The sequence below is a fragment of the Giraffa tippelskirchi genome, chromosome 7, assembly GCF_054371585.1.
Source record: "Giraffa tippelskirchi isolate mGirTip1 chromosome 7, T2T-mGirTip1v1.2.pri, whole genome shotgun sequence".
Taxonomy (NCBI): Eukaryota; Metazoa; Chordata; class Mammalia; order Artiodactyla; family Giraffidae; genus Giraffa; species Giraffa tippelskirchi.
Window position 1 is genome coordinate 93,772,491 of NC_137281.1, and position 25,776 is coordinate 93,798,266.

The following is a 25,776-nucleotide window of genomic DNA, read 5'->3' on the forward strand; positions in this document are numbered from 1 at the left end:
TGTTATCAATTAATATTTGTGTGCCTCTTTCTTTTCCTCTTTCCCCCAGTCCTGAGCGAGGTCACAAGTTCTGTGGTTTTGCCTAAGGGCAGATGTAAACAAACTGTCAAAGACAGTAGTCAATTTCCTTTCTTACTTCTTTCATTTGGATTTACAGAAACTTTAATCACATACTAAGAAATACATATTCTTCATGATTTTTTGTACTGATATCAAGTATAGTTCTTAAATTATAGTATAAAGGTTTTCATGTTACAGCTAGAAAACTTCAGCAACTTTCCATGTTCAGTTGAGAAATGTACCTTACAATTGCATCAATCTTTAATTGAGCTTCTGTGTATTTCTAAAGGCAGCAAGTGGGATGTGTATAGGGTTAGGAATAAAGAGACATGGGTATGCACAAACTAGCTGTGAGGTCCTACTATATGCCTCAGTTTCTTCATCTATATATTAAACATTTTGAATAGCAATCTCTCAATCTACCATCTAATTCTAAAATTCAAATACATGCAAAGTGCTCCTCCAAATCTAGTGAAACATAGAACAGAAAAATCTTAACTAAATATCTAAACTACATTGGTGATAGTTCTTTCTCCACATTATAAAGAAACTTCTACCGCAGAAATTAAATATAAATAGTAGGTTGTGGAAAGCATCATCAAGAGAAGGGAAGAACAGGAGGTAAAAGGAATAAAATTTTTACTGCTTCCTTGGTAAAGACAATTTTTTTTTAGGCTAGAGAAATGGCAGATTCTTATATTCTGGTGTACAGGAACTATATGAATAAAACATGGCTGTGCAAATGAACTCGCAACCTTATTCCAAAGCACCATTCGGGAATAATACGTTTAATGTCTCATCAACTTCCCCAGAAAAGTGAGAGTAAACCTGTGCACACAGACAAAACAACCATAACAAAAACCAAGGTAGAAATAAATCTGCTACGGGGAACAGATTTGATCGACATTTGAAGGTTTTCAAAACTCTAAGTAATATGCTAGTCACTTAAAAATATTCCCACATTTCTGCTTTCTCCCATCATTCTATGCCTTAAGATTCATCTGTCAACTTTGATGCAGCGTTTTAAGTACCCCTCCAAGCCTAAAAATCCAGACCACAGAAGAGCCCTCTTTGCTTTGAAACTATCTGATCAATTCATAGATCATTTACCTGCAAGGATTATTTGGTGAAGCTAAAGCGGCACATCAACCAGCAGCATCTGAGGGCTGAGGCGGCAGAACGTCAACAACAAATTGTCATTGGCATTCCATTTATGAACCTTCAAACGGCATCAGATCTTTTCCATGGGAAACCAGATCAGGTCAGACTAGAGCTGAATATTTCTTAACAAGCTACCCATCAAAAGAATTTACGTTTTGAATAAAAAGGCTATCATTTGTTGATTTGAATATCAAAGGGATCCACTGCAAACTCCCAGTCTAGAAAAACCTCCCTAAGCTACACTAGACAGGTGTTTAATAATCTATTATTAAGGCACTATTTTAGGTTACTCAGAATTATAAAAAATAGCTGTAACTGTGAAGCTGCAAATGGGACTGCACAAAGAAATGAATGCTATTAACATACTATTAACAATTCAAAAGAATGAGTTGACATACCAATCAAACTTGTTAATTGACTGTCAATGGCCTGTCCCTGAATATACAACATGACTGCATTATAGATTTCAAATGCTGACAGGAAGACAGTTCCATTTGCATTAACTTCATAAACTGATCAACAACCAAACTGCCACATACATTTATAATGGGAAGCTGAATCATTTCAATATTCATGGAGCTCTGTAATTGTAAATTAGGTACTGGCAAACAATACAATACTGTACATATTCTAAAATATCCTAAATTTCATTGACCTACTTTCATTCTGATTTTAAAAGACAGAAAAAAGTTTCATCGTGAAGTGATCATTACTTTAATTTGTGGTTTGTGCCTCAAGCAAAATTTGTTTGCAACCCAATTAAAGCACAGTTGCAGTCTAGAGAAGTATCAGTGGTCTAGAAAATAAGAGGTATAAAAGGTGATGCAAAAGTGTTTCTGCCTTACTTGGGGTCTTTCAAAACAGAAATATGAAACAAGACTGTATCATATTTCCTTAGGTGACAGTCAAATGATCCATTATGACAAGACATCTAGTGAATAAACATTAACATGATGAAAAGGAGGTTGCATATTAGTCCGGCACTGCAGCTTCCTCAAATCTACTTGAATAGACCTGCTGCTATGAAACCATACTTCAAAATCTTCAATCATCCATCAGTTTAAGAATCAATAGAGTATAAGTGAAGATAAATGAAGGCTAAAGATTATGCCTAACAGAAGGCTTCATGAGACATGATCTGAAATTCAATAGTTATCAGTATGGAAATATTCCTTTCAAATGCTTCTCTGACCTCTTCAAGAATTAACACTGATCTTTTCTTTAAAAAAAAAAAGGCTGTTTCCCCAAGAAATAGCTGTTACTTTTGTCTCATATTTTTCTCTGATCATTATCTGTGTATCACTTCTCCAGCCACTAGAATTCACTCAAACTTTGTTGAGTAATCTTAGAGAATTAGAAAGTGTCCTCATGATTTTGGGTGCACCAATTTACTTTCGTTGGCCTCAGTAAAATCTTTTTCAAAAATTTTTGGTGCCTTTTAAAATCATTGCCAGTTACTAAATAGTCAAATGAGTTTGTTAGTTGAGTGAGTGAAAATTGCTCAGTCATGTCAGACTCTTTGCAACACCATGGATTGTAGCCTGCCAGGATCCTCTGTCCATGGACTGTGTAGCCTGCCTGGTTCCTCTGTCCACGGAATTCTCCAGGCAATACTACAGGAATGGGTAGCCACTTCCTTCTCCAGGGGATCTTCCCAAACCAGGGATCGGACCCAGATCTCCCGCATTGCAGGCACATTCTTTACCATCTGAGCCACCAGGGAAACACAAGCATACTGGAGTGGGTAGCCTATCCCTTCTCTAGTGGATCTTCCTGATCCAGGAATTGAACTGGGATCTCCTGCATTTCAGGCAGATTCTTTACCAGCTGAGCTACCAGGGAAGCCCTAGTTAAGTGAGGGTATTGCTAAATAATTTGAATGTTATCCTTAGATTATTATTAATCCTATCAACTAGGGTGAATTTTGTCCAGTTAAACAATAATTGTAATCCATAAAAGTAAATGCTATACATATACATATATATTATTCACTTTTCCATATAAATGCTTAATGTAAAAAATATATGTGTATGTGGATATATATACATTATGTATATGTATAAACATATAATAAACTTTTAATTTTAGAATAATTTTAGAGTTCCAGAAAAGTTGCAAAGATAGTACAGAGAGTTCTTATATAAGTCGCATCCAGTTCCCCTTATTGTTAACATCTTCCATTATCATGATACATATGTCACAATGAGTGGACCAATATTGATACATTACTAAGTAAAGTTCCTATTTTTGGGAGAGTTCTTAGTTTTCATCTAATGTTCTTTTTATGCGACAAGATTCCATCCAGGATATCACTTTAAGTCCTAATATCTCCTTAGGCTCCTTTGACTGTGACAATTTCTCAGACTTGCCTTGTTTTTGATGACCTTGACAGTTTTGAGTAGTACTTGTCTGGCACTTTATAAATTGTTCTTCAATTTGTGCTTGCCTGATATTTTTCTCATGGTTAGACCAAAGTTATGGAGTTTTGCTAGGAAGATCACGGAAGTAAACTGCCATTCACATAAGTACTATATTTTTAATTTTGAAAGTTCTCAGGATACTCAACGTACTTAAAATATATTTTTATTTAGAAATAAAAGACAAATTATTTAAATCATCGGTAATAATCTACAAAAGGGGCTGTGTGGATATAACAGAAAGTCCCCATTACTAATTAGTAGTGAATAGACTCCAAGATCTGTATTCACTGTAGGCTTAGGCCATGTCTGGACATGTCTACAGGACTCATAGTTTGGGTCCACTAGGGATCCATTTGCAAAAGAGAGAGTCAAGAGGCTACGGATGGGGGTAGAAGAACATATATCTGACCTAAGGGGAAACGGGAAAGTTTACAAATTTGGTCCAAAGTCAATGGGCAAGCTTGTCTGTGTGTGTGAGGGTGTGAACAAATTTGTGCAGTGGGAGGAGAATGGTGGTAGTGGTGATTTCGACCATATCACTTCTAAATTTTAGGGCAAGAAATATGTAAAAAGAGCATAAGGAAAAATTAAATAGAGTCTGCTGACAGACATTAGAGGCAGTGGTGCCAGGCTACTTCAGCACTGATAGAATGCTAGTAGTTTGGTAGTGATTCTGGAGAGTGCTGGTGACTTGGGAAAAAGATGGGAACCATCAGTATAAAGTTTTGTGCCCTCATTTAGTGTTAGTAACTACATGAGCAGGTATCACCCTTTAAAGACAACATCTGAATAGCAAACCAGGAAAGGAAGAGAAAAAAAATATTGGAAGCGCCATAAATAGCCAAGAGTATTAGCTTTTCATGTTTATGTAAGCTATTTCTTAGAAACATGTAACATTTTTGGGAAAAAAAAATTACAGGGTGGGATTTTTCTTAGAGAGAGCAAAGGATCTAACCAGAGATATACCAGATTAGAGAGCTGCTTACCTCTAGGCCTAGAAAATAATAGGCTAGAGCCAAAAAGCCCTGGAAGATCACTTAAACATTCTCTGAGTATCCATAACTATGAGGATCTAATATACTTCAAGAAGTTGCTGTGAGACTGTGTAGATGTGGGAATGATTTGAAAAGTATACCAACTCCCTAAGTAAGTTCTTTGGGTTTTATTCAACTCAGGTGTAAGAAATGGGGATTTATTAATATATAGGGATACAAGGGGCATTATAGGAAAAGAACTTCAGAAAAATGCTTCATGAATACTGGAACTAAAGTCTTATTTTGTATTGAAGACTGTTATAAGAACCTCTGTGGCAGTTGTTGAGGAATTTGTTATTCATTCAAACAAAAATATAGTTATTTTCTTGGTCTCAGTTTTTTTGAGTGTGTATTTTCTCACTTCTCCTAGAATTATAATACTTCTGTGGGTTGCCTGGTGGTACTCTTAAATAATTTAAATGTGCTATCCTTAGAACATAAGTGCAAGCAATAAAGGGGACTTCTTCAAATGGCCATTTAATCCACATCCCATAGAGCTTCTCTACCTGTTAGGTTCTGTTTTTTCATGAATTACGATGTTAGCTCTCCTATGCAACATTATGCTTCCCCCTATTTGATGACATCGTTTTATATGCATTCTACTTTAGCAGCCTGATATTGGCTTAAGCCATATCTTTTGGGGGCAAAATTTTATAATTGTTGCTTTTCAATATGTGTCAAGCCAATTGATGGGGCTTCCCCAGTGGCTCAGTGGTAATGAATCTGCATGCAATGCAGGAGATGCAGGAGTCACGGGTTCAATCCCTTTGTTGGGAAAATCCCCTGGAGGAGGGCATGGTAAGCCTCTTCAGTATTCTTGTCTGGGAAATCCCATGGAGAGAGGAGTCTGGCAGGCTACAGTCCATGGAGTCGCAAAGAGTCAGACGACTGAAGTGACCGGGCAAGCCATTTGATAAGATTACTGGATGACTGAAGAATGACTGTCCTTGAACCATGGGCAAAAAGTCACTAATAGTGTGAGAAGTGGGGGTGGGAGTGGTGGAGTGCACAGCAGCCTAGAACTCCTCTTAGAAGGGAACTTCCAGAATCGTTCAAGTCTATTAATAGTATGAGACACAAAGAAAAGACATTCTGATAGTGATATTAGTTTCTTACACAAATTCTAAGCCAATACTCTATAAAATCTTCTCCTCAGAAAATCATAGAAATTTAGAGTCGGAAAGGATATTAGAAATTATCTGGTCTAAATTTTTCATTTCATAATTTTTCACCATATAAATGTATAATGCAGCATACAATTATAAAATATATAATTTTTCATTATGTAAACTTTTCATTTCACTTTTTAGTGAGAAAACTAAAGTCTGGGTTAAATGTTTGTTAAGTGTTAAAGGCCAGAAGTTTCTTTAGAATAGAGCTAGACTTAGAGCTTAATGTCCTTTCTTATTTACTTTTTTTAACAATGTCCCTTCTATCCTGACCTGTCTCAGGAAACTTAGAGATGCTAACATAGCAATAAACCTTTATCAAGATAGAAATTCAGTTTTCTATGAAAGAGTCTCACTCTTTTTTTTTGCCAGTACTTGCACATTTATCTTTTCCATGGTTTCATAAACTCTGTTTTCACTAGTTGATGATATACATATCTTTCTTTACCTCCCAAATCCTTTCACCTTCCCTTACATATTTACTGCTCCTAGTACTCCACATGGGCTTCCCTGGTAGATCAGATGGTAAAGAATCTGCCTGCAATGCAGGAGACCTGGGTTCAATCCTTGGGTTGGGAAGATCCCCTGGAGAAGGGAATGGCAACCCACTCCAGTATTCTTGCCGGAATAATCCCTTGGACAGAGAAGCCTGGTTGGCTATAGTCCATCGGATTCCAAAAGAATCAAACACAACTTAATGACTAAACAACAATGACAACTTGCTTTATGTATACTATACTTCCCACAAGGAGATGCTGTCTTTGACACATAACTTATCATATAAAGAAAGATACATTTCTATAATGAATGATAGTATTTATTCACAAGCAATATAACATAGATAATAAAATTTCAATTATGAAGCACAGCTTCACAGAATCTACTTCTAGAATATGCCATACTACTGGCTTTTATGTTTGCAATAGTGAACACACTGATAATTTCGAACAAGTTAGTTGAAATACAGAAACAAGTAATGTTACGAGGTTTACTAAGCAGAATGCAGTCAAGAACCTTGAATCAAGGACCTTTCCTCCTTCCTCTCCAAAATAAAGCCACTGAGAAGCCCATTTCAGTCCTAAAATGGCCACATGCTAAGTTTACACAATCTTGGTACAGTTTCTCAGATGGCTTCCTCAAAACTCCTTCTACTTTAATTACAGTTACACCAAGCTTCTTGCCTGTTTCTTAGGTTAGCAATAAGTTAGAAGCAACAGATTGGAAAAAATCACTGAGGAGGTCATAGACTCAAGGTCATGGATCATCCCAAGAAATGACGGCAGGTCAACTGGTAGCCAGGGAGGAGGTATGAAGACTACATAAAGCAAGTGCAAATACTAAGAAATCTAAGCAGGGATAAACAGTTCTACTAACCTCAATTGCCTTTGGGAGAATTACTGCTTTAGAGTAAAATAATTAATATTCAAGTGACCACAAATCTTTAAGAACAAATAAAATCTTCAGGATATTCTTTTTATCATGTCAGGTGAAGTAAAATATAATTTTAAAAGATTTTTATTTAAAATATTTTAATCCCATAAGTAATCTAAGTAACTTCACTTACATAGAATATTTCTTTCTTTGAATTTAGCATAAATGAAGTAGTTTTGAAGTAGTTTTGTACAAGGGTTCCTCAACTCACTTTTGATTTGGTGATACAAACTTTCATTGATTTTACCTAATTCTGTTTTTCTCTTTCCTTACCTCAAGAGGAAACTTCCTTTATTATCTTCTGGTTCTTATTGTTTAGCCTCTGACTTCAGGCAAATTTTTTTTTTTTTTTTTCCTGATGCACTGGGCCTAAGGACATCATATGATGTGTAGAGGACTGTGGCAAAATTGTTACTTAGTGATATTCATTATTTTTTTCTGGAAGAACTCTAAAGTTTAGTTTTCACTTTGTTTATTTTCTATATAACATTTTAACAATTACCCATTCTTATAGTTATTCACAGCTTAACTGCTGATTTGTGAAAAGAAATTCAGAAATCAAAGCCCAAATTCTATTAAATCATTTCCTCTAGGAAGTCATTTCTGCATACATTCTTGCCCCATCTCCTACTCAGATGACTTAGCTTTCCTTTTTTCTTTAATGAGATGTCCCAAATACACTCCTTATGCGGTTTCACTAGACTTTTATAGAGAATTTTATCCTCCCTGATGCAGTTCAGCAATATGCCTCCAAGCATGGTGCCCATAACCACACCACGCTCTTTGCTGTCATGCAGAACTAGAAACATTCAGCTAATCTAAAATCCAGTATTACCTCGAAGTCTTTGTTGGCTTTAAGCGTTTTCTCCCTCCTCCTCTCAAATCTTTTTTATGCCCTGTCTTTTAGCTTAGGTTGAACTTAATTCTCTTCATGATGTTTCTCATGTTAACTATCTTTCGACAAGACCACTGTATAATTTCTCTGTATTTAGTAGTTCCACCTTGATTATTAATATAGTCACAGATACAGATTTAATTACTCTAACTTGATCATTAATATAGTTACAGATATAGATTCAATTATTCCAAATTATTGGGATTCCCAGGTGATGACTGGTAAAGAATCTGCCTGCCAACGTAGGAGACACAGAGATGCAGGTTCAATCCCTGGGTTGGGAAGATCTCCTAGAGTAGGAAATGGCAACCCCATTCCAGTATCCTCACCTGGAAAGTTCCCATGTACAGATGAGCCTGGTGGGTTAAGTCCATGCGGTCACAAAGAGTCAGACATGACTGAGCACACACACACAGATATACCCCAAAGTATTAGACATAAACTTTACATATATAATGGAAGAGCTTAGATAAACTGGTATCACAGGATGAAGTAGGAGTGTAAATCTAGAAAGTCAGAGGACAAAGAAAATTCCTACGACTTACAGAAAAAACAAAAATTTTAAGTTAAAGCGACCCACCACATGGATTGAAAAAATTTCCACTGAATTTATTTAGTGAAAGACAAGTGAATACCATGTATATAAAAAAGGTGATATGGAGTGGAGTCATATGTGGAAGGGACCTCTTGAGAACTTCGTGTATGGCCCTAAGCACTTTTCTGTGTTCACTATGCTGGACGTTTTATGTAATACAACTAATAAATATGTTAGAAAAACTACTTATAACTCAAGATTTTATAATAGTCAATACATTTATATACATTTGTGACTTTTTTTTTCATTTCATTAAATACTTAGACTTATTACTAGGGCCCTTGCCAAATAAAGAATGTCACTTGCCATCAGTTCCACAAGAATTAAGTCACTAGCCACTGCAGATACTGACTCCAACACATCCTTTAAGGAATTCAGAATGGTGATCAAGAGTGAGGCACTCTGTGCTCTGGGAAAAACTGGCTCACTGGGCCTTCAGATAGATAATTTCAGGAGGGAATTTTATGAACCCAGTTTCTTGCATCTTCTCATACCTAGAAAAGCATTAAAATCATTAACAGAGGCATTTTCTCCTTGGGACTACCAGCAAATTCTACTGATACGTGGGCTTGATGTACATAACCCCTTTGCCAAACCATATATATACTGAACCTACAGCCTATCTCTCTGTACCAGTTCCTCAGAATTATTTGAGAGGCTGTCTCCCAGGCTATAGTCCTCAATAAGTCACGAAATAAAACTGAACTCACAGCTCTCAGGCTGTGAATTTTTTTCAGTTGATACCCTTAAAATTTCTAATTTTAATAGTAACTCAGAATATAATTAACATTAACTTTTTCTAGTAATTTCAGGAAAAAATTAACCAATATTCCCATAAATTTTCATAATTCTTTAAAATTTTTTCTAAGTGATATTTAAGAAATCTTGATGAATAGCCCATTATGCAAGACTTTCTTTACTTCCCAATAAACATCTTTATTTTCTTGCCGACCTCTGTAGAGAGATCTTTACCAAGATAATTTCCAGGAGTCTCCCACTAGATTACTCTCATGCTTACATATCTTAAAGTAGAAAACTAAAATGGGAGAATCATGCAAACATTTTCCCTTACAAATAATTAGAAAATTTTACTCTCAGATAAGGAAAACCCTTTCAAAATATCTAAATCTTGGGGAATTTCAGCTTAGTGTGGATATTAAGTACTAAAGGTAAGAGCTCTATTTAAGGAAAAAAGACATGAAAACTTTCTAATGAAGAGAGACAGCTCAATGGATTTGAATTCATTACTCTTGTAAGTAAGGAAGCTATTTTATTCACTAGTTTATCACACCAACTAATAATAATACTCTATCTATATATCACACTTCATCCAGAGATCTCAGACTTTTTATAAACATTTCATTAATTTTCGCAAACTCCCACTGAGGGTATGGTACCTGGGAATATTACAGGTATAATTCTGGAAAGACTCTTTCACACTTTCTTTAAATTCTTGAGAATAATATCAAGAAAATATTTTAAATGAAACATTACAGTTCATAATTTTTTAATGATACTTTTTCTAGTCCATTCTAACTTCACTCATATGGATCAAGCCTCAATTTGAGGCTGGCGGTAGATGGACCCTCTGAGAGTGAGTAATTTGACTTCACTCTCTGTGGAAAGAAACTCCAAAATATCAATAGCAAGACTATCAAGAGAAGAGACTGGGCCCCACCCTGATAAAATATAAGAGACCACATATTTCTCATTCTCAAAGTCAAGGAGATCTTTCTGACTAGAAAGCTCCTTGGAGGTCAAAAGGGGAGTGATGTCAAGTCTACCCATAGGCCTCTTTGTTGGAATCTATTTTGGCTGAGAGATGTGTACACATACATGGGAGAATCCTGAGATATATCAAATACGGACCCAGAACCAAGCGAATCAAAATGACTGGCCAAAGGAAGCCCATAAGAAATGTCACATACAAGTGATTCAAACTACTACAAGGGTGTGACTCTCTCTCTGAGTCTGCCCATGTGTCCACCCACACATACCATTTTCTAATAACCAGTTTACTTGTTTCATTACTTTCTGTATTTGTGGGAAGTTTTTTTTTTTTGCAAAGTCAAAGTGCCAAGGCCTTGTCACTGAACACTGGTCTAACAGCTAGGGTTCAGCACTCTCACTACCCTGGCCCAACCTCAATCTCTGGCCAGGAACCAAAACCTCACTTCAGACTGCTATAGGCTGAGGCCATCTGAGATTAATTCTATAATTCAAGATAAAAGGAAGGATACAAATAAGTATTTCTTAAGTTTTCTTTTTTTCCTCTAGAGCAAGGAGAAAAGTCTTTCAAGAACATATACAGTGTGTTTACCAATGCGTTATAAAAATAAAGAATAAAGCTTTGTTTGTTTTCTTCAGTACTATCTGCTCATTAGAAATTAGATTTCATTTGACATTTATTCCATGTAAAGTTTCTTTTTTATACTACAAGCAATGCCACTCTTCCCTTTTAATATTTTCAAAGCTCTGCTCAAAATAGCATTGAAGTTTCTACTCTGACTTAACCCAGTACTTTAATATCCTTTTTTATGTTACCTTGTGGCCATGCTTAAACCATAATGGACTCTCTTTTATTCTCAGGACATACAGGTATACAAGTGTTTTTTGAAAAATAAAAAGGCTTACTATTTTTAATTTTAATTAAAGATAATAAAGAAATTCTTTAAGTAGCTTCTGCATTTCCCCATCATGTTGCTGAACTTACCCTCAGACTCAGTGGGGGTAAGCAATATTGTTCAGTTTCCTACTGAGCAATAGTCATGTGGATTGGCCTCATTTAAAATGAGGTATCACATCATGACCAAGTGGGCTTTATCCCAGGAATGCAAGGTTTTTTTAACATCCGCAAATCAATCAATGTAATACACCACATTAACAAATTGAAAGAAAAAAACCATATGGTTATCTCAATAGATGCAGAAAAAGCCTTTGACAAAATTCAGCATCCATTTATGATTAAAACCCTCCAGAAAGCAGGAATAGAAGGAACATATCTCAACATAATAAAAGCTATATATGACAAACCCACAGCAAACATTATCCTCAATGGTGAAAAATTGAAAGCATTTCCCCTAAAGTCAGGAACAAGGCAAGGATGCCCACTTTCACCACTACTATTCAACATAGTTTTGGAAGTTTTGGCCACAGCAATCAGAGCTGAAAAAGAAATAAAAGGAATACAGATAGGAAAAGAAGAAGTAAAACTCTCACTGTTTGCAGATGACATGATCCTCTACATAGAAAACCCTAAAGACTCTACTAGAAAATTACTAGAGTTGATCAATGAATATAGTAAAGTTGCAGGATATAAAATTAACACACAGAAATCCCTTGCATTCCTATACTCCAATAATGAGAAAACAGAAAGAGAAATTAAGGAAACAATACCATTCACCATTGCATCAAAAAGAATAAAATACTTAGGAATATATCTACCTAAAGAAACAAAAGACTTATATATAGAAAACTATAAAACACTGATGAAAGAAATCAAAGAGGACACAAACAGATGGAGAAATATACCGTGTTCATGGATTGGAAGAATTAATATAGTGAAAATGAGTATTCTACCCAAAGCAATCTACAGATTCAATGCAATCCCTATCAAGCTACCAATGGTATTTTTCACAGAACTAGAACAAATCATCTCACAATTTGTATGGAAATATAAGAAACCTCGAATAGCCAAAGCAATCTTGAGGAAGAAGAATGGAACTGGAGGAATCAACCTGCCTGACTTCAGACTCTACTACAAAGCCACAGTCATCAAGACAGTATGGTACTGGCACAAAGATAGAAATATAGATCAATGGAACAAAATAGAAAGCCCAGAGATAAACCCACGCACATATGGACACCTTATCTTCGACAAAGGAGGCAAGAATATACAATGGAGAAAAGACAACCTCTTTAACAAGTGGTGCTGGGAAAACTGGTCAACCACTTGTAAAAGAATGAAACTAGAACACTTCCTAACACCGTACACAAAAATAAACTCAAAATGGATTAAAGATCTAAACGTAAGACCAGAAACAATAAAACTCCTAGAGGAAAACATAGGCAAAACACTCTCCGACATAAATCACAGCAGGATCCTCCATGACCCACCTCCCAGAATATTGGAAATAAAAGCAAAAATAAACAAATGGGACCTAATTAAAATTAAAAGCTTTTGCACAACAAAGGAAACTATAAACAAGGTGAAAAGACAGCCTTCAGAATGGGAGAAAATAATAGCAAATGAAGCAACAGACAAACAATTAATCTCCAAAATATACAAGCAACTTCTGCAGCTGAATTCCCGAAAAATAAATGACCCAATCAAAAAATGGGCCAAAGAACTAAACAGACATTTCTCCAAAGAAGACATACAGATGGCTAACAAACACATGAAAAGATGCTCAACATCACTCATTATTAGAGAAATGCAAATCAAAACCACAATGAGGTATCATTTCACACCAGTCAGAATGGCTGCTATCCAAAAGTCTACAAGCAATAAATGCTGGAGAGGGTGTGGAGAAAAGGGAACCCTCTTACACTGTTGGTGGGAATGCAAACTAGTACAGCCACTATGGAGAACAGTGTGGAGATTCCTTAAAAAACTGGGAATAGAACTGCCATATGACCCAGCAATCCCACTGCTGGGCATATACACCGAGGAAACCAGAATTGAAAGAGACGCGTGTACCCCAATGTTCATCGCAGCACTGTTTACAATAGCCAGGACATGGAAGCAACCTAGATGTCCATCAGCAGATGAATGGATAAGGAAGCTGTGGTACATATACACAATGTAATATTACTCAGCCATTAAAAAAAATACATTTGAACCGGTTCTACTGAGATGGATGAAACTGGAGCCCATTATACAGAGTGAAGTAAGCCAGAAAGAAAAACAACAATACAGTATACTAATGCATATATATGGAATCTGAAAGATGGTAACGATAACCCTATATGCGGGACAGAATGAGAGACACAGATGCATGGAACAATTTTATGGACTCTGAGGGAGAAGGTGAGGGTGGGACGTTCTGGGAGAATGGCATTGAGACATGTGTATTGTCATATGTGAAACAGAGCACCATTCCATGTTCGATGCATGTGACAAGGGCTCGGGGCCGGGGCAGTGGGATGATCCAGAGGGATGGGAGGGGGAGGGAGGTGGGTGGGGGGTTCGGGAAGGGGAACACATGTAAACCCATGGCTGATTCTTGTCAATGTATGGCAAAAACTATTACAATATTGTAAAGTAATTAGCCCCCAAGTAAAATAAATAAATTTATTAAAAAAAAAAAAAAAGAAATGTATTTCCATAAGAAGTTTAGCCCTTGGCACAAGTGAAAATAAATTCTCTGGTTATTTTTAAAAAAAAATAAAATAAAATAAAATAAAATAAAATGAGGTATCAGTTTAACAAAACAAAGCACAGCACACATATTCATTTGTGCATGCATTCATTTAAAAAACATTTACTGAGCTAGGTACTGAGAACATAGAAATACAAATAACAGTCAGGACCATAATGGAACCACAATACAATGTCAATACTGTGTGCAAAGTGTTCTGAGAGCAGAAAGGCAGAGTGTCTAACTCAGTTGAGGGTCAAGGGAGACTTCCTTGATGAGACACTTGGCCTCTATCATCTGATTATGAGCATAACAAGAAACGAAGGGTTTGGAGAATCCTCCTGAACATTCAGAAATGATTGAATGAAAGTATACATCAATGTCCATAATTATTATTGAGATATATAATTATTCCCTTCTAGACTAGGCCATGTTGTCTGTAGTCCACACAGTGAAAAATAATCCATCATGGTTACTAGAAAAATGATTCAACATAAGCTACAGGCTCTAGTGATCAGAAAATGCAAGATAACAGTAGTATTTTTGATGATAAACATGATAACTTTAAAAGTAGAATATAATGTGAGTCAAACAAGATACTTAATTCTAAGTGCTTTAAAAAAAGAAAAAGGCATAATACAAATGTAAGAAACCATTATTATGAAAAAAGAGTAAACTTTCAATCTAGTCATAAAAAGCCAAAAAACTTCCTTTTGGTAATCCTTAAATTAAATTACATTTTTCAGAATGTGTCTTTTTCTTGAAGGCATCCACAATCTTCCACATGATGCCTAAGTGTAGCCAGACTGAAGTGACATTCTTTAGGCATTTCTTCAAAGAAAGGAATAAGATCTGACAGATTCCTTTGCACAAGGGGAAAAGGCATAGAAGGACAAGGTCTGGTGGAAATCTTAACATTACTCTCTCCATCTGCAAGATAGTCCTTCTCTGCTACACTGTGATAATAGCTTCCAAAGGTGTTAGCACCCAGAAAAACATCTCTCTGTCTTTTAAAAAATTGCATAGCTTTTACTTTTGGATTGGGACTAATCTATTGTCTTTAAAAACATACACACTTATACCCATACTATGTTAGAGTTCAGTTTAGAAATACTAACTTTTACCACTTGACAGGTAAAATATGGAACCAGTGCAAAAACCAAACCAAAAAAAAGTAAATTGACAAAGTAAAAAACAAACAAACCAACCCAGCAGAGTCTCTCTTTCATGCTGCTGTCTAATGACAGTTGTGGCATTATCACTATTTTGAAATAATGTAACAGAACACCTAAATGGCTTTGTTAATGTTGAGTACTGATGGCTACCTCAATAGTCAAACAATTTTGTTTATAGTTTCAACTGGTTGAGTCTGAATACAAGTACTTTAGGGTACATGTAAGGAATATATTTGTATAAAAGTATGTGTAATATAAAAACATCTAGGCCCAAAGTAATTTCTACACAAAAAGTAATCCAAAACTTTATTCAGCCCTTAAAAAGAATGAAATAATGCTATTTGCAGCAACATGGATGGACATAGATACTGCCATACTGAGTGAAGTAAGTCAGACCAAGAAGGAGAAATATAGTATGACATCCCTTTTATCTGGAATCTAAAAAGGAATGAAACAAATGAACTTACTTAAAAACAGAAACAGACTCACAGACTTTGAGAATAAACTTATGGTTGCCAGGGTGATTAATAAGGGAAGGGATAGATAGGGAGTTTAGGATGGAGATGTGCACACTGCTGTATTTAAAATGGATAACCAACAAGGACCTACTGTAAAGCAAAAAAAAAAAGAGAGAGAAAAATTTGCCATTTAGTGGTTGCCAAGGTCTTTGGAGAAAGGGGAAACAGGGAGTTGTTAAATTGAAATTTCATGGGTGTATGTTATCTCCAAACTCATTAAACTTTGTGTATTAAGTATATGCAGTTTAGGGGAAAAAAGTTATTCAAAAGGATTTCATTATCATTAAAGCATATACTGCTATTCAGTGGTATTTGCTAATGCACCAATCACATATTTATGAGAATAGCCAATGGAGATGCTTATTATATACTGTGGACCATGACATCCCAAATATGATTCTTATGGACAGTGTATGGAATAAGTAATCATACTACAGTATATATATAAATATATATATACTGGAGTGGGTTGCCATTTCCTTCTCCAGAAGGTCTTCCCAACCCAGGGATTGAACCCGGGTCTCCCGCATTGTAGGCAGATGCTTTACCGTCTGAGGCACCAGGGAAGTCATATATATATATATATATATGTATATATATATATATATATACGTATATATGTATACACACACACAGGAGAACTATGGTAGCAGGAGGGAGAAAAAAAAGCATGGTCAGATTAAGTATTACATTAGCTTGATTGGCATACATTGGTTTATAGGTAGATCTAATAAAAAATCAGTTACGATATGCCAGGTATGGCTACAGACCATTTGCTAATCTGTGGCAAAGCAGGCATTAAACTTTATTTTAGTTCTGAACTAGCTAGCTGGATTTTGTACTTTCAATTGATTAATATAAATTTGGTTCTGTAATATACTGGTCAAAATCTACTCTGATCAGTCAGTGCCTTTTCAATAATGATTGATATATTTTGAATATTATTCTTTATTGGTGTTCAATGTCTAAAAGAGGTAGACCAGGTGACATACTTTCATTATAATTGTATTTAACAGTACCGTATATACATGATTTAAGTATTTGTTTATAAGGGCAGTCAGTATAAACAAACCTTGTTACTTTAGAAATTCACTACCCTAAACCCAAATCTTTGTCTTATGAGTTCTTCACAAATGTATTGTTTCTTTGTCTAAAACCTGTCTGCTTTGTTCATTTCCCTAAGTCTTATTTCTATGAGACCTCTGTACGTATGAATTAATTTTTTTTTCTCCTATGAATCTGTCTGTGTCTACTTATTATTTGGCCAGTCAAGAAAAACTCAAGAAAGGTAGTGGGGTAGTGTCTCCTCCCCAGGCAAGTTCATGCACTCAAGGAGCTTACTAAGATAGATAAAATGGTTAGAGAAAAGTTAAATGCTGCACTGGGTAGAAATCATGACAGTCATAGATATTTAGAGGATTTGCAATCACAGTGGGGAGAGGGAATAGAAGACTTTAATTAAGAGGCCAGTCACAAACTGGTCTTGAAAATGTAAGGATCTGGATAAATAAACAATTAGAATTTAACAACCCAGTAAATGGAAACATGCATGGACAGGATAAAGCTCAGTAAAAACAAAACAGAGCACTGAAAAGTAGGCTGCTAGGGGCTTAATTCAAAGAGGTTTGTAAGCTATGTTGAGTGGGCAGGGAGGAGATGCTGATCCAATTGGGTGAGATGCCCTGAATTGGTCTGGGCCCATTTTACTTAGGTGTATCAAAAGGTCACTCAAGGATGGATGCTCTTTGCTGCTTTTCTCCTACCCTTGAAATTTCTTCTGTAATAACAGAATTAAGGCCCTCCTCTTGGGTCAACTAGCACTCTCTCTCTGCTGCTCTGCTCTTTTCCCACCCATCAGGCTGAAGGGTAAGCTGTTCTCAAGACAGATATTTGTTCCCACCTATCTGTTGGAGAAGGAAATGGCAACCCACTCCAGTATTCTTGCCTGGAGAATCCCAGGGATGGCGGAGCCTGGTGGGCTGCCGTCTATGGGGTCGCACAGAGTCGGACACGACTGAAGCGACTTAGCAGTAGCAGCATCTGTCTGTCTGGCTCTGTCTTCCCCGATCTTACCAGCACTTAGCTTCCCCTAGGAGTTCTTCTTATCTCAGATTTTATTCTGTGATTTATTTACAGCAATATCTGGCCTTTGCAGGGTGGGAAGCTGTGTTTAAGCCTAAACCTCCAATGGCTCATCAGTTTTCTAGAATAATCTAAAGCTTTTGGATACCTATGGATATGACATATGGATATGTCATATATGAATATGACATATAATTCATATTCTCATTTGCTTTGCCCTTTGTGTGTTTATCTCCCTGGAGAACATCACAAGGGCAACACAGGACAGGATGTGAGAACTGTTGAGTTTCTTAGGCCAATGTGCTAACAGTTTCCTAGTGCTACCAATATGATCTGAGAGAAGCCAGGCAAAATAATTTGAACTTGATGTAGTATAATAAAGGAAACGGAAGGGATTTTGAACACTAGCATATCAATAATAAAATAATTTTGTAGTCATATTTCCACAAATAATTAGGAGGAAGGGAGATGGAACTAGGTGGACCAGATAGAAGACAACTGCAACAATGAGACATAAGGTCATAAGGATGGCAATGGAGGGAAGGGTGATGAAATATAGATCTAAGAGGCATGATTAAAGAAAAAATGGCAGAACTTGCTGACAAATATGATGCAGATGTGATGACGCAATATGAAATGACTTGAGGACTCCTGTTTTGGAAGCCTGGCAGATTAGTGATTTTATAGCTTTAAAGAGAACACTGGGGAAGGAGAGTCTTCTTGTTTCTTTCTCTTTTTTTCCTTCTTCTAAAAGGGAGATGTAGAAAAAAAGCGTAGTGAAGATGAAGTGACCACAGGATATCTTATAATCCCATATTTTTCTGAAACATAAGACTAGAAGGCGCAAAGTCCTACATGAAGTCAAGCTTCATGAACCATAAGGATAGATAGGCTAATCAGTAGAAGCAGAAAAAAAGTGCATAGGAGGTCTGGAAAAGAACAAATGGCCAGGAATCAGACTTTGTGGCAGTAACCACAGGTAGGTCACATGAGGAGGAAAAGATAGAAAAAGTGAGGTTAGGAAGGTAGAAGAAGAGCCAAGTAAGGCCATTAGTTAGGTAAAGGAGAATGATACACAATTAAAATAAAGAATATTAAGGAGGTTACATGGAAAACAATGCCAAGGTGGATGTTATCAATTACCTTTTTTGATTATGTAAATCCCTTAGCAAATAATTATATTAATGGATCATTTAAGATGACTTCTCCATGTCAATCCCCCACGTCCTTGCTGCTATTCAGACTCATCTTCTGTATCCTGTAAAAGTAGAAAGCACATTGCAAGGACCACCTAAATGAAATCCTTTCCTATGTTTGAAGACTATAAATTGTTTTTAAAGTTATTCCTTTCTGAATTAAAAATGATTTCAGTTCCACAACATCCATACTCTTTTCTTCTCTGCTGTCCTATGAACTCTCCCAAATTTTAGCTTCTTATTGTTCCTAAGATTAGATATCTGATTATGGGATCTGTCTAAATCTAGAAGTAGGGAGAATTTACGCAATCCCTGAAATCTTTCAATACAATAAGATGTTTAGACTTATTATTCAGTAAGAATAAAGTTATTCCAATGAGTTTCAGGACCTCATTTTCTGTACTTTCTCACATTATCAAGGGTATGTTTTTAAATTCTTAAAAATGTTAACTGAAATACAAAACATAATAATCCATAGAGCTGTTAGCAGTCAAAAGAACGATAATCACTGGCACCAACAAGACATAGAATAAACATGGAATAAAAAAAAACAATGGAAATAACATCTTGCCATAACCTTGCTATGATCTTCAGTCTGTGCTTTGTTGAAGCGGAAAGGCATTTTCAGAGAAACAATATTGCCGACAGAGTGCATTCAGTACTGCTAGTCCTATTAGCTATTTAGTTATTTGTATTATAAAGTAAAGGAAAGATAATTTCAAAGGTGAACAGAAATATCTGGGCCTTGGTTTCCAAATCTTGCAAGGAAGTATGCAGGGCTGAATGGTACAAAGTTTTTCCAGTCTTCAAAAATTGTGTCTCAAGTGGCAGTATGTTGGTACTACAGTATGGCTATTTTTCAATACTTATTTTTAGTTTTCAGAATTAAAGCATTTGGTTCACAACAGTGGAAATTTTGTCTATTTTATTTCTTTAAGGCCATTGAAGAAAAGTTTATTTCTCCAATACACTTTGATATCATGTAGTACTAAATTTTCCTTCAAACACTCATATATGTTAAGGGAATGGTAACTGCCTAGAAGAAGCCAGTTCACCACATATTTTTACTTATGGTCATAGTTTCTTAATAAAGAACTGGAAAACAAAGCCACTGTTGTTGAGCTTCTAAAACAGACAAGATATTAAGATGTGTTTTTATTTAATTTGCATAGCAGTTTTATGATATGAGCATCATTTCCATGTTATGGAACAGTAAATAGACTCAGAGAAGTTCAGTAACTTGTCGAAGATCACATTGCTTGTAAAATGGCAGAAGTGGGAGCTGACACCAAGACTGTCCATCTACAAATCCCTTTAGTTTTTGTCTAATCAGACAGAGAGAAGGATTGAAAGTTAAGGTGGGGTATTAACATGCCTGGGAAAACACTAACAGCCAAACAAAAGGCCGTCGTGAAAAGGGTTAGTTCAGCCAAATTTCTTTCACATCATGAAGGTAATCCTTATCCCCACAAAGCTGCCCAAACCACAGAGAGTTCTCTTAGGAGCAGAGGGATTGAAATAGCTCTCCACGGAGCTAAACAAGCAAATAAGTGTTACCTATCTTTTTTGGTTTTTCCTTTGCCAGTTGGATAACTTTTTTTTTTTTTTTAACAATTTGAAAAAAAAGCAAAAAGAAAACAAATCTTTTGCAAATATTTCCTTAGGCAGGAAGATAAACACCCAATGAAAATACCCTCAACAATTAAACTTGCCTCAAAGGAGAGCATCTGAATCGAGGTGCCATTTCAGGGTTAAACAAGAGGAAAACAAGATGAGTGTACCCAAGCAGAGCCAGAGTCATCCATTCTGACTGCCAGTGCAACACATGTTGAGTACAAGCAGTTAGAGCAATGCATAGTGATTATTTTCCCTTGTCTTTAATCAATATTGTTAGGTACTACCCAGGACAAAGCTGATCCACATTGGTAGCACAATTCTCATTTGGGATGGGGCCTGAAAGAATTGTAAAATGGAAACTCTGGGACTGAGGGCTGCCTGTATTCCTCTCTGCAGACTGAAGAAGCAGAGGAAGTTATGCTGCAAGATGAACAAACACTGACATAGAAGCAGAGATGACAGAGGGAGTCCCGTTGGTTTCCAGAGGAGGAGTTTAACTCAGTGTTCAAGGGCATGCACCCTATAGCCAGACAGCTGTGTTTAAACTTGGCTCCATCATTTATAAATTATGAGACTTTGGGCAAGTTACTTAACCTTTTTCGGCTTTCATTTCCTCATCTATGCTGCTGCTGCTGCTGCTAAGTCGCTTCAGTTGTGTCCGACTCTGTGCGACCCCATAGACGGCAGCCCACCATGCTCCTCTGTCCACAGGATTCTCTAGGCAAGAATACTGGAGTGGGTTGCCATTTCCTTCTCCATTCTTCATATATAACAGTATCTAATTCATGGGATCCTTGAGAGCATTGAATAACCTGTTATATGTAAAGTGTTTATAATAAGGCCTGGTAAATAAGGAGTAAGATGCTATGGACTGATATGTGTTCTCTCAAAATTCATATGTTGAAGCCTTAATTCCCAGTGTGATTATATTTAGAGTTAAAGCTATTAGCAAGTAATTAAGGTTAAATGAGGCCATGAAGATGGAGTCCTGGTCTATAGGATTGGTGGCCTTACAAGAAGACCTCTCTCTCTTTCTCTCTCCCTCTCCTTGTATATACACTGAGAAAGGGCATGTGAGGACACAGAGAGAAAGCAGCTATCTGCAAGACAGGAAGAGAGACCTTTTCCCTGAATTGAGGCTCACACCTTAAATTTTAGGCAAAATTTAGACAAATTGCACGAAGATCTTGGGCTTTCCAGCCTTCAGCTTAAAGCTGCCCAGTCTATGGTATTTTGTTCAAGCGACCTGAGCAGAACAATACACACCACATAAACCTTTCCTATCATTGTTTTTCTGATTTTAGTTCCTGATTCTAGTTCTAATTCCTAGTGATTTTCTGGGGGCTAGCAGATTCCTACCTTGAGGTTCCAGGAGATAACACAGCATTATCATAATACATTTCTTATTGTTTGTGTCAATAGTGTGAGTAGGCTTCTGTAATTGATCACGAAAGATTCTTGGCTTCCTTGGTGACTCAGATGGTAAAGAATCCGCCTGCAATGGGGGATACCTGGGTTTGATCCTTGGGTTGGCAAGATCCCCTGGAGGAGGGCATGGCAGCCCACTCCAGTATTCTTGCCTGAAGAATCTCCAAGGACAGAGGAGCCTGGCGGGCTACAGTCCATAGGGTCACAAAGAGTTGGACACAACTGAGTGACTGAGCACAGCACAGCACAGAGAGTCTTACCAATAAATGATATTGTAGTTTAAGGGTAGACAAAAGTCACTTGCAGCTCGTGGCCAGGATGAATATATCATGGAAGAGATGGAATTTAAGCTGGAACATAAAAATGGCTAACCTTCTAAAAGGTAGAGAGAGTGAAAATGCACTGATAACCGAGACCACAGCATAGAGTTGCATGTGTTGTGCACAGCACTGTAGTACACATCAGGCTCAATGGTAATAATCCAAATGTGAAATTGAATTATTCTATACATTTCATAGCTATGGAGACTTATTCTCCACTATATCTTAAACATCTTAAATAAAGGCATAAATCTCTAATTTAAATATTTAAATGTGCTAATAAAACCTAAAGCATCGTTAAGTAGGTAAGGTGAAAATTATTTTTCTCTTTTGTGTTATGTTCAGTGAGGATGCAAATGTTATGAATTCTCTCAACTTTATTCATAATTCTCATTGCAAAGAATCAGTTTTTAAAAGTTCAAGTTTTTTCAGATGTTATAGCAAATTTGTTAGCTGTCCTAAGTCTTTGTTGGACAGATAATTCTATGCCTTCTACTGATGAATACTTCTTCAAATGTAACATTAAAATAAACAAACCATTGCTTATCTGTACCATTTCCTTTACAATTCTGAGTGAACTATCTTGTAAAAATCAAAAAGGCATCTAAAACCTTGTTCCTTCAGGCAAACTCTTATTTATAGGAGATCTCAAGGGTGAATATCTTCACTACTTGCTTTTAAAACTTTAAAGACAACCCATTCTAAAACAAAATTATGGAGGTATAGTCCCCAAATAGCTCATAAGATCCAAGAAAGACACTGCCTAAAAACTGTTATTTAAATATGCATGAGCATATTTTGACCCCAAATAATTTTTTTTTAATTCAGAAAACATGTTCTAACAATACATTTTCTAGTGTTATTTAAAATGTCCTAGAGGAGACATGTCTTTTGACCTGAAAAGGCAGCTGGCAGGCAGGGAAGTCATTTTCCTTTCTCTGACTTTTAGCAAAGTCATGACCCCTCGATTTCCATTCTTCTTCCCCAAAATTGGCCCACTGTTCAGGTGTCATTCCTTTTACTAAGGCATTCATGAATTCCCAGGCTGGGTAGGAAAAGTTCTCATTCATTCGGTCATCTGTTCATTCTTAAAACTCTTACTGATTATACTGATTGTGTCAGGCAAACACTCTAAGCAAGAATCTACGACTTAAGAAGGAATGCACAGTAGAGACATGAATAGCAGATATTTCAGGTAGCCTATCTCAGCCTTTCAGTATTCTTTTGTCAAGATACTCTCACAAGCAACAAACTGGTTTTTAATTGTTTGTCTGCACTGAAGTTAATTTCCTTGTATATTGTCTTCAATTAATAGAAGAACAACCGGTATTATATTCATGAAAATGCTTCATGATTTAGACAACATAACAATATTCAAGAATATAATATTGTTCAATTCATCTTGCTAGTCCTTGCTTCTCTAACACAATCCCTAATTCTTCTGTCTCCCTTCATAAAAAAAATAATATTCCAGATCTTTACTTGCTTTGGTTATTCATAAGGCCTGATGTCATTTCTGCACACGGATTTTTAAAGAAGCTTAGTCTTTACTTTTTTAAATGGTTTCCTTCCTTCTTTCCCCAAATTGAAAAATAATGTATGATAACAGCATAGATCTGAAGTCAGCTAAAATTGAGGTTCAAACCCTTATTCCACCAGTTACTAGCTGTGTGCTTCTGGACAAGTTACACAACCTCTCTGAAATTCAGTTTCCATATTTAAAAATGGTAACAATAATGATAAATGTCTAGCTTAGCATGAGGAATATACTGAGTCTCCATGGCTTTGTCCCTGGTCCCTGACCAGTTTCTTTATTAGGTCTGAACTAACTTGCAGGTAAGAATGGGCCAGCTACCTAGTGGACCCAGGCTTCTTCACTGTTGTTCTCATTATTATTATTATTTTTTTTGATGTTGTCTCCCAGTAGTCATATGGCCTTTAAGGGGCATGTTTTCTTTTCCTGGCCCTTGATATTATCATACTGGCTCCCTTTCCTGCCCAGAAGCAAGCTTCATATATCTTCCTTTTACTGGCCCGTCTCTCCCCACTTCTCTTGGTTCTACTAAATGACTCAGGACTCGTATTGTCCATCCATCCCCTCCAACTCCAGGGAAACGATCCTACAGAACCCCATCAGCAAACCAAAACACTTTCAACCTAAATTAAAACCAGTAGCTAGCATTTTTGCAAGAAAGAAGGTCTACCTATATTCATCAGGCATATAGTATTGTACTCATGCATGTGCATGAGCACACGATTCAGACAACTTCCGAATGTCTTGGAAAGCTAGTTTTGACATTCTGTATATAAGATATATGCCATAGCAATATAAATTGATGGCAAGGAGAACTAGTTCTCCAAGAGTTACATTAGTGATTCTTTCAGCTCTCTCTGTGTTGTAGTAATTTCAGATGTTTTATTCTTTCATCAAGCATAAATTTTAGAATCCATTAGTTTTAATCCAGTTCCAAGGGTCTGACAGGACATAGGAACACTATTTCTTTTCTGGACACAATTCTGTTCTGTCAACAGGGAAGCTTTCCACTGTAAGTATGATCTGATCACCTTCCATAGTAAGTCTAGTGGCTTTTTTTTCTTTTGTTATCTATTGTCACTCATCAACTGCACTTTCAGAAACTTTGAGAGCTGGATAACATCCTACCCTAGAAAGTATACAGTGTGCTCTTACTACATATTTACAAATAATACATTTTGCACATAGTATATGCAAGAAGTCCTCTCAATCATCTGTGAGGGATAAAAATTACCATGTATGTGAAGGAAATGAAGTCATTTTTTTCCCCTAAGGTAAAATGAGTATCATTCTGCTAAATTCTTATCTGAAATTCTCCAAGGGGCCTTGTCTACATCATGGACTAATAGACTGCAAAATTATCTGGGCAATGAAAATGGTGGTTTAAAAATTAATGAAGAAAAAAATGAGAAAACACATTGCTTTATTTTATAACTTCAGAAACATTTTATAATATAAATTATACATATATAAATTATTTTGTAACAGGAAATAGACCCCTACTTTTTTGGGGGTGGGATAGATGACGAAGTTGTAAAAGTAAGAATAAGTAAAGGAAGGAACATGCTCTTTCTCCTATAGTCTTAGTGGGTGAACCTCCAAAAGTTATGTACATTGAGGTGTATTAGACATAATCTACCCCAGTGGTGAAAATGAAAACTGTATTTAAAATATGCATATTTTATTCCTTGCCTTGATTTCTTGTTAGTTTTTTCCCATTACTGACAACTTTTCAAAGAATTTATAGTAAGTAATATTTTTTCTTTAAAACATAACTTTTA

General features: G+C 36.2%; 1 protein-coding gene across 4 annotated transcripts in view; it reads right to left on the bottom strand.

Moving 5' to 3' along the window:
• Positions 1 to 8,964: 8,964 nt before the first annotated feature.
• The window catches only part of DPH6 (diphthamine biosynthesis 6), a 300,037-nt gene continuing 283,225 nt past the window's right edge, over positions 8,965 to 25,776 (bottom strand). For all 4 annotated transcript variants that reach the window (XR_014058731.1, XR_014058719.1, XR_014058718.1 and 1 more), the window contains 2 exons: positions 19,044 to 19,158; positions 8,965 to 9,259 (listed from right to left, as the gene is read on the bottom strand). The gene's annotated coding sequence lies outside the window, so the exon portion shown is untranslated. The remainder of the gene's footprint in view (positions 9,260 to 19,043; positions 19,159 to 25,776) is intronic.